A 20012-nucleotide genomic window follows, 5' to 3' on the forward strand; every position below is an offset into this window, starting at 1 on the left:
TTCGAATGAGAAGAAGCCGATATATGCTGCTCTGACAGATGCTGAGGGGTTAGAGCAGCAACTTCGCAGTCCGCCAAAGGAAACAGATCAGCGAGTGCGATACCATGGGGTAAAACTTGAGTCGAACGGCTGAAATTCAGTACGGGAAGATAGGTGCAGTTAGCAGTGACAGTCACGACGGTATGAGGGAGTATGATGTTGTGACGGAGAACAACATCGGTAATTGGGCAAGTGACGTATGTGCTGTCAGGAACTGCGGGGATCGGGGCCAGCGGGAGATAAATAGCAGCTTCGGGTGGTAGACGAATAAATTCGGCTGATCGGAGGAGGGGCTCGACATCGGTGTTTTCGGAGCGGTAAGGCAGGTCTAAGCGAAGAAGACCAGTTGAGCAATCGATTAGGGCAGAATGGGCCGTTAAAATGTCGATGCCGAGGATCGCGTCGTGAGGGCAGCGGTCGATAACAGTGAAGAGGACAGAGGTAGTGCGACCGGAAATACTCACCCGCGCAGTGCAGAGCCCACGACGGCAGCGACGCTTCCATCAGCAACACGAACGGCGGATGAAGCGGCGGATGTGACAACCTTTTTGAGACGGCGGCCAAAGGATGAGCTGAGGATTGAAATTTGGGCACCAGTGTCAATGAGGGCAGTAACAGGGGCACCATTCACATAGATGTCAAGAAGGTTGCGGCGATGAGTGAGGGTCAGCAGAGGATTTTCGGGCCGGGTCGTCAACGCAGCGTCACCTCCGGGAGCTGCATTGGTTAGTTTTCCGGATGAGAGCCAGATAAGTGGGGAGATGAGGAACGACAAGATTGGGGCGAGCGGGACCTCCGGGTCTGAGGAGACGGTGGGCGGCTGGACATGCGCGGGGCTGGCGAGTTAAAGTCACGAGTGCGCGTATCACGGACATAGGTGGGTGTAGAACATAGTCGGCGCTGCGATCAGAATAGTAGCGAGGTCGAGGTGGCGGAACCCAACGGCTGCGGCAATGGCGAGAAATGTGGCCAACACATGAGCAGTTGAAGCAGATTGGTCGGTCATCCGAGGTTCGCCATTCGTCCGGGTTGCGGTAGCGGTACCGCCTCTGAAAGGGCGTGGTAGGAGCCGCAGCAGCTACGACTGGAACATTTGGTTGGAGCGAGGGCTGTGCGGAAGGTTGGCCGGAGTTGAAGCCCACGTTCGCGTTGAAGCCCACATTTGCGAACTCCTGCGAACGACAGGTTGGATTAAGGCTATAGTAGCATCCGCTGGCTGAGGATCGAACGCAATGGGTGTCATAGCTTCTATCTCTCGACGAACAATCCTGGTCAAGTTGGAGGGATGAGGTGGCTGCTGTAAGGTTGGAATATCTTCGCACGAGGACGTAGCAGCTGTGTTTGGCAAGCGTTCGAAGCGGTGAGTAATACGGCGGTGTTTTGCTTGCTCAGACTGGCGGCAAACTTGAATAACTGAGTCGACCATCGGACAATATTTGCAAAGCAGCAGGTTGTAAACATCGTCTGAAATTCCCTTTAATACGTGGCCCACCTTGTCTAATTCGGACATGGCGCTGTCCACCTTTTGGCATAGGGCTAGAATGTCTTGAATATAAGACAAGTACGATTCCGTCGAAGACTGGGCACGGGATGCGAGATCTTTTTGGGCGCCAAGCTTGCGTCCGATCGGCTTCCCAAATAGGTCTCGAAGCTCATCCGTCTCGAACCAGACGCGCGCCGTACCTGCCAGATAGAAGATTACGTTGGCGAGCTTGAGGGTCGCGTACCACACGGTTGTGCTTGCTGACCCGCTCGTACACGGCGAGCCAGTCTTCTATGTCGACGTGGTCGGCGCCGCAAAAGGTGCCTGGATCGCGAGGCTGCGTCATGACGACGGTGGGAGCTGATGGTGCCACTAAAGAAGGTGTCGCGTCGGATTGCATAGTGATGGTACCAACCTGGCGGCCATTATGGAGATCCAGGTTTGGCGACTTACGCACTTCCAGCAATCCTTCACCAAATGTTAGGGAAAGAACACAGTGGCAAACGCTAGTTCACTGTTAGACGCATACTACACACCGCACACCACAGAATGAAGTCAGCTAGGCCTGAAGGTTGTCTTCTTCCCTACTTCACATCAGCACGTCGTCGTCGTCGTCTCGATATACTGTGCTCCGTAACAATATCATCATAAATAAATTTTCATCCTCCTCCTCCTACACAATGTAGGATAAAAAACAACGACTCTCTTCATGATGAGAGCATTCAGGTTTATTATTTGTGTCGTAGCGAGTAGCGTTGGGCGAACACTCGAAAGCGTTGGTCGGCAGCTGTACCAGAACGCTTTCGTCGGCTTTTGACAGCACCTTCGCCGGAGGTGGGTATCGTTGGTGCCGAGCTTTGCAATCGCAAAGATTGCGTCAGAACAGCAGCCGCGGTCTCCCTAGTTCGTTAACGGGGTTCGGGTGTGAGCCTGGAGGAGCGCGGGGGCAGCGTCGCTTGCCGATTTGTTCCCTGCTAGTTCGTGATGGCCCGGCCCCCATACGATGCGCCTAGACTGGGGCTTCATTTCGAGGACCGCATTCTAAAGCAAGCGGTGAGCCAGTGTGCTCATGTCACCGCGCATATAGTTAAGTTTTGGGCGTCCTTAACCGTGACAGCAACTGCGACTTCCTCGGCCCGATGAGCACTATCGGCTCGGAAAGAGAGCTCATTGACCTGTGCGTTGCGGTACACTATCGCCGCCTTGTAGTGGCCCGCACGGGTCAGACCAGCCACATAAACGACGTAGAGCCCTCGTTTGGGGCCATGTGGAGAGTGCAGAGCCCGCGCTCGAGCTAAGCGAGGGCCTTCGTGGAGGTCCGGAATCATATTAAATTCAATTCATTTATTTTTCAGACCACTTAAAAAACACTTCTGAATGACCCCTGGGCTAAAAGTTGCACTCAGCAATTTGACGTTGGCCCAGGAGCCAAAGTACAAGACAAGAGTCGACACAGTTTTCAGTGTATATAAACAATAATAAATGCGATCCACTCATCAAAACCACAAATATATTGTCGCGTAGTGGTCACAAGGTCGATGACGCAAATGAAGAGTCTTGGAGTGCAGGGAAGAAATTCTTTATTGGGCTGACTTGCGCCCGCGAACGAACTAAGCAACTCGGCTGCGGCGATACCAACAAACGTGCTCATCGATTGCCGAACTAGAATGCCCGTCGCACTCGCCAACGGTCAATGTAAAAGCAGCCCAGAACACTCTAGCGGCGGCCGCTTTTCGATGGAGGCGAAAAGCAATGCGCCCGTGTGCTGTGCGATGTCAGTGCACGTTAAATAACATCAGGTGGTCGAAATTTCCGTATTCCTCCACTACGGCATCTCTCATAGGTCGTTAAACCCCACAAACCAAAACCACACAAACCAAGAACAATCTAGATAACGTCGCAAACTGCTACTAGCACAACCTGGGATATTGTAGAAGCATACGCGAGTGATCGGAATCTTCGAGACAGATCTCGGCGCATCGTTCGCCACCAAGGAAATGATAATGCGTCGTATTGCGACAACGAGAATGAACAAACACGAGATACAGAATTGATAAGCGCGCCACAATAACAATGATAAGGCCGCACGCCAGCAGTTGTCGAATAGGAACAAATAAAAATGTAAACAGTTCGCAGCAATATGTACAAGCCTAATTAGTGTAAAACGCACATGCATTAAAAATAGAAACTGTTGTAATTCCGGAGCATATCACGAACCAAAGCTAACAACTCATCGTCTTACCTAGACAAGGCACACAAAAGAAAAGTTCGAGAAGATGAAGGTGATGCGTATTAATTTAGCACAGGTTACAAAAGAATATTTTTAGTTCTTAGATGAAAACGCCTGTTTAGGGTATTTGTTGAGAAGGGATAGTAGATTATGTTTTAATGACTGAAGTTTGTATTGGGTGCTGAAATTGGGAACTAACCAGTGAGGGAGGTTTATAATGGATACATTTGTTATCCGGTGTTGTAATAATGCAACGAGCTTAATAAAAGTTTTAAAGATTCTGCATAGTTGGCTTAACAATTTATATTCATGCCTGTGTACGATTCGAATAATGTCATACTTCTGAAATAGGTATTTTGCAGTTGTGTCTATGCCAACATTCGAAACATCGCGCAAAGCTTTTTTCTGAAGCAAGTTTATTTTATTAATATTCCGTTTGGTGGTTGTGCTCCAAACAAGAGTACAGTAGTTTACGGGATGTGCAAATAGCGCGTGATATAATTGCAGTTTAATGCGTTGTGGAAGTATATTTCTGTAGCAGGACAGAGTGCCTGCTACCATTGAGAGCTTTTTGCACTTATTGTTAACGTGTTGATCACAGCTTAGAAGACAGTCTAGTGTAATGGCCTGAACCTTGTGCTCAACTATTTTTGTGATACGATTATTCATAAAGCTGAATGCAATTTGGAGTGTAAATGTCTTAATGCGGCGCCTAAACAGTGAAAATTTCGTCTTAATAGGATTACTTACAATGCGGTTAACCTGGGACAGCCATGCAATTAAGTTTATTAAGAGTTTCGTTGCACCGAATAACCAAGTCATTCGGATCTGTACCGGCAAAGAGGAGGCTACTATCATCAGCATATATAAACCATTTAGCTGACTGGGTAATGTGTACTATATCGTTTATACATAAGTTGAATAATAGCGGGCCGAGGATACTACCATGCGGTACTCCGCAATATAGAGGCAATAGAGATGAGTCAGTATTATTTATACGGACACAGTGGACTGTGTTTTTCATATCACGTTATTAAATTGAGGGGCTTTCTCCTTATTCCGTACTGTGATAGTTTACCTGTCAAAATAATATTGTCAGGCATGCGCACAGACGAGGAGAATGAAGTGCAAAAAGAGGCTCTCCGGAATAGAGGAAGAAGAAGAAGCTCACCATCTGTTAGTTAGCACATCAGGCTAAGGTGCAGAAGCACTCTGTAAATAAAACCTAACGGTGTGGTGGAGGTGCTGCAAAGATCACCACAGATTTCTCTTTACCTCGTTCGAGCCGACGACTCGCTGGGCTTCCCCCTTTGACCACCACAATGATCCAAGATGGCGACGCACGGCAGCCACGTCAAGCGGCACCCGCATGGCAGCATTACCGTGAGCCGCGGACCTTTTCTGGCAAGGCTGGCGAAGATGTGGATGAGTGGCTCACCAATTACCAGCGGGTGAGCAAGTACAATCGCTGGGATGCCAATGTAATGCTGGCAAATGTTTTTTTCTTAGACTCCACAGCCCTGACATGGTTTGAGAACCATGAAGCGTCTCTAACGAGCTGGGATCGTTTTGAAGAGGAGATTCGCAACTGTTTCGGGGATACCAAGGCAAAACGGAGATGCGCTGAGCAGACTTTATTCCAGCGAGCCCAAGGGCCTGGTGAAACATACACAATGTACATAGAAGAGGTCCTAAAACTCTGCAAAGCGGTGAATCCAAGCATGTCTGACGAAGACAAAGTTGGCCACCTCTTAAAGGGCATCGCGGTCGACGTATATAACTTTTTAATTACAAAATAAAACTTAGATTCTCCCGCGGCCGTGATCAAGCACTGTCGTACGTTCGAAACTTTAAAGCTGCTTCGCATAACCCCGAAATTCGTCCGTCTGCCTAACGTGACCACTGTTGCAAGCGTGGATTCTCACGAGCATTCACATGAGCCTCCACATTTGGCCGACATGATTCGCCAAATTGTCCGTGATGAGCTCACCCGCCATCAAGATGTGAACCGCATTGCAATCCTCTGTGATAGCTGCTCCCTGCAGGCAGCTCCCTTCCAGCGCTCTTCTTGGTGTTCTACCGCTCCTCCTCCCGTCCGTGACCACCGAAACGACTCATATGGCCCTGCTCCCCTAGCTCGTTCCCACTACAGGGCGCCACCTCCTCCGCAACAACCCCAGCGGCTGGAATTTGCTGATCGCTGCGATCCTGTTACCGAGGGCTATTATTTGGACCGTGCTCGTGAACCACCCGTCTGTTACCGCTGTGGTATGCTTGGCCACATATCCAGATTCTGCCGCCGCCGGAACCCGGCATCACGCTACCAGCGCAAATGGACAAATCGCCGTTCTACTGTGAGTCCAGAAGTCCGTGACCCGACCTATCCCCCTCCTTCGGTCTCCTATCGCTACGTGCCACCACGCAACGACTCACCAGTTTCTCATCGCAGCCTGACTTCTCCTGCCCGCCGCTCCCGACAATCGCCTTCTCCCCGCCGTTCTTCTCCGCCACCGGAAAACTAGCGTGTGCGGCCGATGGAGGTGCGGTCGCCAGGTCATCGATATTGCCAATTCCTCTACCGGTCGTTATGCTGAAGAACCGCTTGGAAGTGTCAGTGGATGGTGTTTGTGTTATGGCCTTAGTGGATACGGGTGCTACAGTTTCCGTGATGAGCTTAGATTTTAGGAACCGCCTCGGCCGCAAAATTATGTTTGGCTGGGATAGAACTGTCATATTTCGAGGTGTAGGGGGAGAATCGTTGGTTCCGCTTGGTATTTGTTATGTTAATGTAGCGATGGCTGGACACAAGTTTAGAACTGAATTTATGGTGCTCCCTCGCTCTACGCACGACGTTATTCTAGGAGTTGACTTTTTACAGCAGTGTGGCGCAACTCTCGACTTCAACAGTGGCGAGATATCAATAAGCCCCAGCCTTCGATCGGCCCTCATAGAAGAATCGCCGCAGGTGGTAGAAGTGTTTTCTGTCTTCGAGGATACCGTCGTTCCGGCGATGTCCGCCATCTTCGTCCCAGTTGTGTCTTTGGGTGCGGTTCCCAATGCCTTCGACGCTCTGGTGGAACCCGCTTCCCTTTCCGGTGCCAAAAAGAGTGTGTTGGTGCCCCGGAGCGTTGTTCGAGTGAACGAGGGCCGTGCCAGGCTTTGAACTGTCAACCATACCAATGAACCTGCCGTATTGCCGCGTGGTTTGAAACTTGCCGACTTTGAAGAACGCCTTTCTATGCACATCGCCGCGTTCAATGACGGCGTTGCTCGTTCAACTAGACGTCCCGATCATGCTGATTCCCAGTTTCAGTCTATGATAAATGAATCGCTACCCACCAACGACCGGCGAATATTGATGGAGGTTCTTATGAAACATGCGGACGTGTTCGACTTTGCTCGAGATCAGCCACCACCGATTCCGCCTTCCCGCACCCATCACATGATCGACACTGGATCTGCACGCCCGATTAGACAGACACCATACCGTGTTTCGCCTTCAGAACGTAAGATAATTGACGAACAGGTCCGTGATATGATGCAAAGAGGAATCATTCAGGAGTCATCTAGCGCATGGGCTGCCCCTGTGATTCTCGTGAAAAAGAAAGATGGCACCTGGCGATTTTGTGTCGACTATCGCCGCCTCAATACTGTCACCAAGAAGGATGTTTACCCGCTCACGCGCGTTGATGATGCCATTGACTGCCTGCATTCAGCTTCCTACTTTTCCTCTGTTGATTTACAGTCCGGATACTGGCAGATACCGATGCATCCGAAAGACAAGGAGAAGACGGCATTCGTGACTCCCGATGGGTTATATGAATTTAACGTGATGCCTTTCGGCCTATGCAACGCTCCGGCTAGCTTTAAAAGATTTATGGACACTATTTTGCGTGGTCTGTAGTGGCGAATTTGCATGTGTTACCAGGTCCAAAGGCAATCACTGGGTCATCGTGTGCGTTGATCATCTCACGCGTTAATGTGAAACTGCCGCCATCCTTTCCGCCACCGCCGCTGAAGTCTCGTTCTTTCTTCTTCACGCTGTCGTCCTCCGTCATGGGCCTCCTCGTGTAATTATCACTGACCGAGGCCACCAGTTTACGGCAGATGTGGAACAGCTTCTGCGCTATTGTACTTGCCAGTTGCGTCACTCTACGCCGTACCATCCCCAGACAAATGGCCTCGTCGAACGTACAGACCGGACACTGACAAACATGCTTGCGATGTATGTTGACTCGCGGCACAAGAGCTGGGATGACGTGCTTCCTTTCATTACTTCCGTCTATAACAGCTCGAAGCATGAGACAACTCCTTATAGTCCATTTTTCCTCCTCTACGCCGGTCCGCCTCGACGTTCTCTTGACACCATTTTGCCGTTCTCTCTCGACACCGAGCCGTCTGTTTCGAGCACCCTCTGCCGCGCTAAAGAGGCTCGTCGGGTCGCCCGATTACGCACCCTGGCCTCGCAGGACCGCTCTAATCAGCGCTACGATCGTGGGCATCAGGATGTCTCCTACCTTCCCGGCGACTTAGTATGGCTCTGGACACCTTTTCGCAAGCGTGGTTTGTCCCAGAAGCGGTTGTCGCACTACACAGGCCCATTTATTGTGCTCAAACGCATCAATGAGTTGAATTACGTCGTGTCTCGCCAATGTTCCCACGGTCGCCCCTCTCGGAAAACACAGGTAGTTCATGTCGCAAGAATAGAGCGCTGCCACTCTCGCTCGGGACTCTGGCAGCCAAGGGGCTTCGTCTGCGAAGGGGGAAATGTCGGGCATGCGCACAGAAGAGGAGAAGGAAGTGCAAAAAGAGGCTCTCCGGAATAGAGGAAGAAGAAGAAGAAGCTCACCATCTGTTAGCACATCAGGCTAAGGTGCAGAATCACTCTCTAAATAAACACTAAAAATATGGTAAACGGAGTCAAAGGTTTGCTGAAATCTATGAACAGACCTAGAGTAAAAAGACCAGCATCAATTATTTTAACTATCTGTTCTTTAACTAGAGCAGGGCTATTTCCGTCGACAGTCCCTTCCTAAACCCATATTGGCAGTCAGTTATTACATTACTTTTCTCGAGGAATCTATTAAATCTATGAAAAAATAACTTTTTTCAGTCCTTTTGAAAAAATGGAGGGGATATATATTGGTAGATAATTTTGCACGACATTTACATCCCCCCCCCTTTGTGCCCACAGTAATCAGCCTTTTTCATCGCATTTGGAAAAGTGCCCAAGTCAAGAATCATGGTATAAAATGTAAGCTAAGACAGGCGCAATGCATTCTATTAGAAATTTACCTGGGTTTACTTGTATGTTATTAGGCTCTAGTGCTTTAGAATCTGTCATGTGAAAGAAAGTAAGGTGAACCTCCTCTGTGTAAGTCGGTTCAAGAAATAAACTCCGTGAGAGACTATAGCTTAGGGTGTTCATGACTGGGGGGCTACTTGCTGAGACAATGTTAGCAAAGTACCGGTTGAAGTGAACTTAAATTTGCCCATTCGACAGCTGTTCGCCATTATGAATTACTGTTTCTGGAGATGCGGTCTTCATTCTTCGGCCAAGAATGTCATTACATGTGCAATCCCGAGAGTGTAAGTCGAAGCATGACCCGTCCCTTTGTGCGCCTGACTTCAATAATACGTGTGTAGTTTACAGCAATGGTAATCAACTCTGCAGGGAGTTGGTTGAGGCATTTTACATTGCTAAAGCCGAGGACAAGTGTGTGGCTAAGGCGTCGGTTAGCCTTCATTGTAAGGAATTTGACCTTTTAGAAAAGTCGTTAGTTAGGCTTTGACTTTGAATTGGCTTTGTATTTTCGTCTTCATCTTCTTCCCAATGTCTTGCATTCCACCGGTTGGGTTGTGCGCGAGCTTTTCGGAAGGAGTCTTCGTTGTTTTCTTCCGATCATAAACATTCAGTTGATAGTCCAGCCTTGTCCTGTCCTCCTCTTTGCTGTGTTTCGTCTTTTGGCTTTTTCAGCATGAAGAATGTCATTGACAATTTTCTATATGGCAGGTGGGTTATCAGCTATAGTTTCAGCAAAGAGATTTTTGTAGTACAAACGTTTTGCCTGTTTTAGTGTTGCAATAAGTTTATTCCGCACAGTAATAAATTCTCTGATCTTTTCCTCGCATCGCGAACAAAGAAAATCGTGATAAAGGCTGTTCATTTCTTTGATACGCTTGACATGTTCTGAGGTCACCCAAGGTTTCCTAGTTTTGCGGGATCGTCTTGCTTTCTTAAAAGGGGAATGTTTATTGTAGATAAGATGAAAAGCTTCAAAAAATGCCGAGTAGGCTGAGGTAGCATAACTAAGTTCCAATATAGACTTCTAGTGATGCGAGAGAAAGAGAGAGAGAGAGAGAGATCCTTTAATGAAGACCAAATATTTTGGCCAGCGTTTAAATTTCGCTGCCATGCCACTCTCTGTAGGAAGGGGAATTCGGGAGGTGAAGATGGAAAAAGAATGGTGAGGAGATTAAAAGAAATGAAGGGGGAGATAGAATGCGACCATTAAGTGTGTTCTAAGGTGCAGCGTGGAGTAACGGTATGAAATGAAATTATGAAATTCATAGTCCAATAAATGTGCTTATAGAGTTCACATCGTAAAAAATACCGAAGGGTAACATTCAAGGTGAACTTAAAGTTTGTCTAAAAGTCTAATGTCTTTTAAATACGTAAATAAAAAGTTCATTGCGAGTCTCTGTTGCCTAAGGCAGGCCAAGGGACCTAAAACAATGTCCATTGTTAAAGGCACCGAGGAGAACTTTTCCATTTTATGTCCGTAGTACGCACGCTCCTCAGCGTACGCAGGACATTCAAGTAGGTTATGTTGCACAGTTGGTTGGTTTTTGGGGTTTAACGTCCCAAAGCGACTCAGGCTAGGAGAGACGCCGTAGTGGAGGACTCCGGAAGTTTCGAACACCTGGGGTTCTTTAACGTGCACTGACATCGCACGGCACATGGGCACCTTGCTTTTCGCCTCCATCGAAATGCGGCCGCCGAGGCCGGGATTCGATCCCGCGTCCTTGGGCACAGTAGTCGAGCGCCGTAACCACTGCACCACCCCGGCGGGGCAACAGTTTCAACCTCAGCACAGTTGTCACTAAGTGAACTGTTGATTTGACCAAAACGGTATCACAAGCTATTTGTATATGCACAGTTCAGGTGGAGTCGTTGGTAAAGAGTTTCTAGTTGGCGAGGAAATTTTGGAGGGAGTATTGACTTTAGATGTGGGTCAATCGAGCAAAGAAATTGATAGTGACTTGTCGGTAAGCTCCAAAGTCGATACTTTGCTTCGGTAGCAAATTTTTTAGCCAGTTTGGATGCATAAAATTTTTTGAATTAGGTCCGAATGTATCATTGATGTTGGTGGCTTTAAGAGCCGCTTCATCGGCTTTTTCATTGGCTTTAATGCCACAGTGGGCTGGTATTCACTGAAATCTTATGCAGTGGCCTGCAGCAGTAGCCAAATGATGCAGGTACCTGATGACAAGAGAAACAGGCTGATTATTGATTTTCTTCAGTAGATTATACATGATTTGTAGAGATCCTCTGGAATCCGTGAAGATAACCCATCGGCCGGGGATCTGGCGCAGGATCTAGGAAACAGCTTCTCTGATGCCATGGAGCTCAGTTGCCGTAGATGATCCATGTTTAGGCAACAGCGCAAAAGGACAGAGACAAGTGGAAGGAGGTACACAACGACGACGCTGTACACTTACAACTGGCTTTATTAGGAAAAACACAGATCAATATATACTCTACTCAATCAGCGCACATGCGCAATGTCAAAAACATGCGTCAAGCCCAGACATACTTATCAGGATAAAATCAATTTAAATCAAACATGCGTGGGCAATGAGCCTTTTAACCTTTGTGAAGTAGGCTCATTTCTCTGGCTGACAAAGACACGGATGGTGTGCTGACACACCCGTCTGTTTTTCTGATGATATGGAAAGCCTCAGCCAGCTCTCTTGTGCGCCGGTCATTATGCGCAAACAACGCTTCTGTATCTACAAAAAATGGAACACATTTACATGAAAAGCAATGTTTGGCTAGGTTTGTGGCTTGTTTGTCTAATGCATTACAATGCTCCATGAGCCTAACGTTGATACATCGGCCAGTTTGGCCGATGTACGTTCGGCCACATGAGAGCGGTATTTGGTACACAACACCCTTTTGACACGGAACGTACTTACTCAAATGATTAATATTACACTTATGTCTATTGCGTCCTTCACTCTTCCTTTGAATGGCAGCCCCCAATTTTTCTAGCTTGTTAGGGGCTGAGAATACCACATCCACTCCGTGCTTAGCTCCCACTTTCTTTAACCTGTGTGACAAGGCATGCACATATGGCATTACCGCCACCTTCTTGCGTTCTCTAGGAACCTTTTGCAGCTCCGAACCGCGTTCTGAATATTTTAACTTTCGGATAACTTTGTCTGCACAAGATACTAGAACGGCGTCAGGGTACACCGCATCCTTACACCTCTTAATCTGAGTGGCGATACTAGTGCTCATTTGATGAGGGCAAGACTTTTGAACTGCCATCCTTAAACAACTATTAACTATAGCGGTTTTCACAAGCTTAGAGTGAAAGGATTTATAATTCAGCAAGGGCTTCTCACTTCTGGGAGAATACTGCCAACACATATGATCCGGCTGAAACGTCAATTTTAAATCCAGAAACTAAAGAACACCTCCCTGAGGAATTTCGTGCGTGAATTTCAGTCCCGACCCATTTCTTGTGAACACTTCAAGAACTCGTGTCACATCCTCAGGTTCCAGGGACCCTCCAACCACTAGGAAATCGTCCACATAGCGGAAAATGCGGGATGCAGCTCCATCTAGATCAGTCTGTATTTTCTTGTCAACCTGGCTTAGGAAAATGTTGCTTAGGATAGGGGCTACTTTTGCGCCTATGCACACCCCCGATTTCTGCATTAAAATCTTACCATCCCACATAACATAGGTATTATCGAGATAAAAAGATAGCAATTCCAAGAATGATTCCGTTGAAATTCCACAGTTATTTTGAAACAAGCATTAAATAGTTGCGCCGACGTGGCAGTGATTCGTTCCGCCATCGGACAACAATAAGTCCGCCTCTCGCGGCAAAAGCCCATTATGTGGCCCTTTTTTTTTTTCAGCACGGCCTTTGCAGACCATGGTTGTTCGAAACTAAGCCCCCGAGGGAGCACAGCAGGGTTAGCAGAGCCTCTCCCAAACGCACACCCCTGAAAGAGCCGGGCGCCGGGCCGGGGGACGCTTGTACCCAATTTTACCGGTGGGTGTCCGGCGGCGGGTTTCGAACTGACCACCTCCCGCACCTAATAAAGCCTAATAAAGCCACCCATACAGCCATAAAGACCACCTAATAAAGCCAGTTGTAAGTGTTCAGCGTCGTCGTTGTGTACCTCCTTCCACTTGTCTCTGTCCTTTTGCGCTGTTGCCTAAACATGGATGATCACCAACTAGCCCAAACCTCCGTTCTGCCGTAGATGATGTCTTTCGCTGCAGCCGGTAAGACAGAACACGGTTTTTGAGGGCACATAAAGGCCACAGGAAGAAGTGTCTTGAATATTTGAACCGTCGATGAATATATGGGTGTACTGTATATATTCCTTGGCTAAGTAGGCGAGAGTGGCTTGCAGAAGTACTGCCTGCGGCATGCGGCTCTCCGCCTCCACGCCAGGAGCATATATGTTCACCTTTAGAGACGATAACGTCCATGGGGGAAGTGATATGCAGTAATTTCATGTTAGAAAGTTTCTAAGGCACGTTCTGAAATAGGCTGGTAAGTAGATTCCTGCGTCAAGTGTTTTTTGCTAGGACCTGCAAAAGTCATGAAGACAGGGCAGTGATCGCTTATGTCGGACGAAATTGTACCCGAACTGAGGATATCTGATTTTAAATGAGTGATAAGGAGATCAATCGTAGATGAGGTGAAAGGAGCAACGCATGTTGAAGTGGTAATAACATATTTCTAACCGGCTTATTTTCAGAAAATAGCAAGGAGAGATGAAGGGCAACCTGTATGAAGGGCAAGAGGCCACAGTCAGATTTGGGCATGGTCTTACTGATTGGTTTCCGATTGAGAAAGGAGTGAGGCAAGGCTGCATACTGTCGCCCTGCCTATTTAACCTATATGCAGAGTGCATCATGAGGAAGGCCGGTCTGGACGAGTCTTCAGCTGGAGTGAAGATTACCGGAAAAGGTATCAACAACCTTAGATATGCGGATGACACCACTTTATTGGCAGAGAGTGAAGTGGAACTCAAGAGACTGCTGATGCGTGTACAAGAAGAGAGTGAGAAGTTTGGGCTTATACTGAACATTAAAAAGACAAAGATCATGTCATCTTGCCCAATCAAATCCTGGAGCATCAAGTGACAAGAAGTGGAAGCCGTGACAGAATTTCTCTTCTTGGGCTCCAAGATTACACCGGAAGGAGACTGCAGCCATGAAATTAGGAGACGCCTGCTTCTGGGAAAGAGAGCCATGGTTAGCCTTGACCGCCTAGTAAAGAGCAGAAACATTAGTCTGCCAACCAAGATCCGTATAACTCGTGCTATGGTCTTTCCAGTTGTGATGTATGGATGCGAGAGTTGGACTGTGAAGAAGGCTGACCGCCGAAGAATTGACGCGTTTGAATTGTGGTGCTGGCGAAGACTCTTAAGAGTTCCATGGGCTGCCAGAAGATCAAATCAGTCGATATTGTCGACCATAAATCCTGACTGCTCATTGGAGGGTCAAATTCTAAAGTTAAAGCTCAGCTACTTTGGTCATCTGATGAGAAGAGAGGAGTCGCTGGAGAAAGATTTGATGTTGGGAAAGGTTGAAGGTCGCCGGAGAAGGAGTAGATAGCGAACGCGATGGTTAGATGGCATCCTCGAGGTGCTGCAGATGAAGTTATGGGATGCTAGGAAGATATTGAGAGACCGGAAAGCGTGGCGAGACATGGTCCATAGAGTCACGAAGAGTCGGACACGACTGAACTGAACTGAACCGACTGACAGCAGCCTAGCATCCAAAATCATAATCGTTATTTTCGCCCATGATGCCAATATTAAAATCACCACCCCAAGTGAAGGCAAAACTGTTTTGGGAAGCATAATTCATTCAGTTCAGTTCAGTCGTTCAGTCGTGTCCGACTCTTCGGTGACCCTATGGCTCTCAAAAAATGTGAAAAGGTCTTCAACATTGTCATTTGGAGGTCGGTACACAGCACTAACGATTTCCTTACTGGTTTTTACCGTGAACACTTCAAAGTTAGCCGTTATTGTGGAACATTCTGCCATGAGTTCGCAATGCAATTCTGTAGCAATGTAAATTACCAAGCCACCACCTCGTCGGCAGGGGCGATTCATAAAGAAGCGTTGGTAACCTTCAATCGGAGGGGTGCCTGATGCGTGATTACAGCATGTTTCAGATCTCATTAGGACTCTAAATTTGAATGAGAATGCAGGCAGTAGTTCATCGATCTTGTCACGCTTGTTGCACATGGAACGATGCTGAAGTGTAAAACTGACATGTCAGGTCTGGAGGATAATTTAATAAGAGCGAGTTGGTGGGCTAGTTGGTTTTGCATAATTAAGGAACATCGCATAGGATGGGACACGGAGACACAAGAAAGCACGAACACAAGGCGCTGACTATCAACTGAGGTTTATTGCAAAAAGGCAGAGATTGTATAGCGAAGACACCTGGGGGTAAAACATCGATAAAGATAGTGCTCAGTCACCGGCCGTCAGAAGATAGTCACGTCCGAAAATTTAAACAATTGCTAATGGTTGAAATTGTGGTGAAAAAACAGCCATCGATGGAAAACAGGATAAACAATAGATTAAAAAAAGGAACATGACGAGGAAAAGCAATGGTGGTAAAATCTATAAAACGTGAAAGTTAAAAATTCGAAATTGGGTTGAAAACAGCCGTCGATGGAACAAAAGATAAACAATGGGTTAACAATAATGAGAGATGAAAGGCAACAGAGGTAAAATCTATAAAACGTAAAGGGTAAAATTCAAGGTGTAGAGGGCATTCGTGAGAATAAAACACACTAAAACAAAGTGAAGCTGAATGGCAGAAGCAATTGTAAGCGCCCAAAGGGGTAAAATCTTAAACATTTTTACAAAGTATAACATTATGTGGAGTAGCTTGGCTACGGGTGAAGAAACAATTAAAACCAGTAAAATTTTAAATACAGCAAAAAGCCAGGCGATGAACAATAAAAGACTAAGAAAGGAAAGGGAACTAGTATTACGCATGCCCGGAGGCGCTGAGGAATTTCAGTCCTTTCTCCGATAAAGAGACTGAAGGTGTGCTTACACAGTGGTCCTTGGCACGGCAGATGTTGATAGCTTCAATAATCTCCCTAGACGTACGATGTCGTCCTTTGCCGATAATCGAACAATCATGTAATACAGGAGCGCAAGATTTCTTTTCACATTTTTTGCAATGATTGGCCATATTCCCCGAAATTACAGTGTTTCCTACATTGTTTTTATGCTCTTGCAGCCTTAAATTTATGCATCTTCAAGTTTGACCGATGTATTGCTTCGCGCAGGTCAGGGGCACAGAATAGTTTTTTTTTTTCACCACAATTTCAATCATTAGCAAATGTTTTAACTTTGGGACATGACTACGTGACTATCTTCAGACGGCCGGTGACTGAGCACTATTTTTATCGATGTTACACCCCCAGGTGTCTTCGCTATATAATATCTGCCTTTTTTGCAATAAACCTCAGTTGATAGTCAGCGCCTTGTGTTCGTGCTTTCTTGTGTCTTCGTGTCCCGTCCTATGCGCTGTTCCTTAATTAATTAGGATAATTTAAGATCAGCCGGCGACAAAAATTCAAAGTATTCCATCCTCAGAGTACCAATATGATCGACGCTGCAAGCTACAGAATCTTATCGAAATCCGTCGCATGCTCTGACTTTCTTGTGAAATTTTGCCTTTTAGCGTACAAACTGACTTCCAGCCTTGCTTGTGCTTTCTACCAGTAGCTGCGCCCCGAAGTTTTTTCAGGAACGGGTAATGATGTACGTTAACGTAAATGGGATCAGATTTGTCCAGATTTATGTCGCTGTTAAGAAGTCGTGCTTTCCTTCCGTTCATCAAAGTAGCGTCTCGCTGTACTCTAGACTTGAATTGCACAACAATGTGTTTTATATTGTCGCGTGTAGGCACCCTGCGACACGCCTCAATGTCATGCTCGACGATCAGATCGTTAAAGGCACTGCCGATTTGTTTAACAATGTCAACGACGTTTTCGTTTCCTTCTACAATGATTCCACAAATCTCAAGATTTTTATTCCTAAAATATTGTTCCGCTTGTGTCATGCGGCCTTCAAGGTTCCTATGTTTGTTTCCCAGACACTTGCATTTCTCCTGCAGTGCCTTGTTTTCCGATTCAAGTGCTTGAGTCCTGGTGGCCACTTCATTAACTTTTTTTTTTTTACGTATTTGATATCCTGGTGTGCATATTTCAAGCTTTGAGTTATGTTCCGCTGCTCTAGCTTCCGCTTGCGAATTTTGTTTCGCAAGTCTCTTTCAATAGCTCCTGTAAACGTTGTTAGCTTCTGTTATAGTTCCTCTCTTAGTTCCTTAATTTTATGCAGGTCCTTTGTCATGGTGCACAATGTTCAGTGTGTGCTCTATTACAATAGCAAAAGATGTCGCAGCAGTATTGATCGCACTTGGAAGCAGCGACAATAAGAAAAAAAAGCCCTTAAAATTTACACGTAACTGTGGCAAAGAGCAAAAAATGATGAGTACGATAAAGCTATCTTCGCCGCTGCTTCTTTCTAGCCAGTAACAGGCCACGAGGTGAAGGTCACGAGTCGCAGGTGATGCGAAGTGCTGATGTAGTATCGGTCTCTGATGTAATCGCAGCCAGTCAGTCAATCAGTTCTTCACACTTGCTGCAGCTCAGATTGCAGGACTAATGACTGGGTTTGTAACTGCGGCAAAGAAAAAATCTGATAAGTACAATGAAAGCTGTTTTTGCCGCTGCTGCCAAGTGCATATGTCGCGAAAGCTCAGGGGTGCGGCGCGTTTCGTCCTTCGGAATACAAAATGGTGTGGATTTGCGACGTCCACCACCAAAGTGGCATCGGGTGTAAGTCTAGCATGCACCACTGGCGCAAATACATTGGTTGCAAAGTACCCTCCACCGTAAAGGGCGAAGACCTCAGTTCAGTTCAGTCGCTCCGTCGTGTACGACTTTTCGCGACCCTATGGACTATGTCGCGCCGCGCTTTCCGGTTTCTCACTATCTTCCTAACATCACATAACTTCATCTGCAGTGCCTCGAGGATGCCATCTAACCATCGCGTTGGCTGTCTACCCCTTCTCCGATAACCCTCAACCTTTCCGAACATCAAAGCTTTCTCGAGCGAATCCTCTCTTCTCATCAGATGACCAAAGTAGCTGAGCTTTAACTTTAGAATTTGACCCTCCAATGAGCAGTCAGGGCTGATGGTCGAAAATATCGACTGATTTGATCTTCTGGCAGTCCAAGGAACTCTCAAGAGTCTCCGCCAGCACCACAATTCAAACGCGTAAATTCTTCGGCGGTCAGCCTTCTTCACAGTCCGTCCTTCGGAATACAACACGGTGTGGTTTTGAGGCGTCTACCACCAAAGTGGCATCGGGTGTAAGTCTAGCATGCACCACTGGAACAAATACGTTGTTTGCAAAGTACCCTCCGCCGTAAAGGGCGAAGACCTAGAGGTTACCAACCGGGATGGGCTGGGAGCAGCCCCCTCTTCGTTGGTCGGTGCGGGGCTTTTATACCCCTGGAACAGTTGCACAAGTTTGCAGTTCTAATGCTGAAATCAGGAAGCACCGCTCGTCGCCGATAAAATTCAGCGAATGGAAGCGAGGATCGCTTCTCCAGTTTTCGCATCCGTATAAAGCTTCGTATAAAGGAGTTTAACCGGTTTAATTCGTTTACCAGGCACCAGTCAGATGTGCACTATTTGTCATTGGGCAAGCCGCGACATGTCCGAAAGTGATTGCTTGCCAAGATTGCTTTGAACGCTTTGGATGCACGGCACTGATTACGACGGTGCGATAGCAAAATTATGTTCCCGCTCAACAGCATCCCCAACGCCAGACAATGCTGCTCCCACGCGGCAACGATGCGTGGTGCTCTCATTTCCAAGGCGCCATCAAACTCCTGGCCGATGTTCAGTTTGTATGCGGCCCGACGCTCTATTCCTGAACTGCTCCCACTCGTCAGGTGAAAATCACTGCTTCACCACCCTGCCGCTCGGATGTCTTGGCAAGCTTCTTTCGGCCCTTCTGACCACCTTGCTACTCAACGCTGGTAGCTGCATGTTCTGCATCTGGCCGAAAACCGACTGATAACAGGAAATACCCAACGCAAGCTATGGGGGCCTCTCGCACTTGCAATCACACCACACTAAAACCGCATAACATGCCTGTTACGTTATTTTTCTTTTAAATTAAGGGGCGCTGCGAGGAACAAATCACTTGAAATGCGAAAATGAGAGTCGAACACAAGTATCACACTAAATTAAAAAAGCACAAAATAGATTTCGCCAAATAAAATCACTCGGGTCGCAAACCCCTTATCAGAGGCTGCTCAGCAGTATAGCCATCTTGCTATAATGCAAGAAATAAGCTTTTCATAGATTATTGAAATGCAATTGCCCTAATCCTGCTAACATTCGACTAGAACAAGTTAATCGCATGGCGCAACTGCCTAAGCACTCCGCAGCGGTCATGACTTTTCCTAGCACTGCAACACCTCACATTTGGGAGCTCCGTATTTTTTCTTTCGGGATCGGTTTCATGTCCTCTCGTTTCGAAGCCAGTATTTTAGCTGCTCCCTAGCTTTCCTTTCGGTTTGAAGGAAGTACATCGGTGCTTGCCCCAATTTGGGTTTTGCATCATTTTTGTTGCTTTGCATTTGACCAAGACCATCCATCCCTCGAAATATCATCCTCGTTTCCATTAGACCTGCTTGTATATCTTTAATGTGTTCCCTAACCAGCTAAGCCTGACATTTTCCTAAGTGTTAGGAAGCACACAGTGAAGAATATTTGAAATCGCATATCGAAAAACAGCGTATTAGAAGCTGAAATAACATTGATAACAACGTCGATGCTATCAACATGCCTGCGTACTGCAATGCCGAACATCACCCTTTTTTCTCTACTGGCACGGAAACGTGTGCGTTTTTTCATGACTAGAAATTTTTTAAGGTGCTTTATTTCATTCGT

The sequence above is a fragment of the Amblyomma maculatum genome, chromosome 9, assembly GCF_055883805.1.
Source record: "Amblyomma maculatum isolate TAMU_Amacu chromosome 9, ASM5588380v1, whole genome shotgun sequence".
Classification (NCBI taxonomy): domain Eukaryota; kingdom Metazoa; phylum Arthropoda; class Arachnida; order Ixodida; family Ixodidae; genus Amblyomma; species Amblyomma maculatum.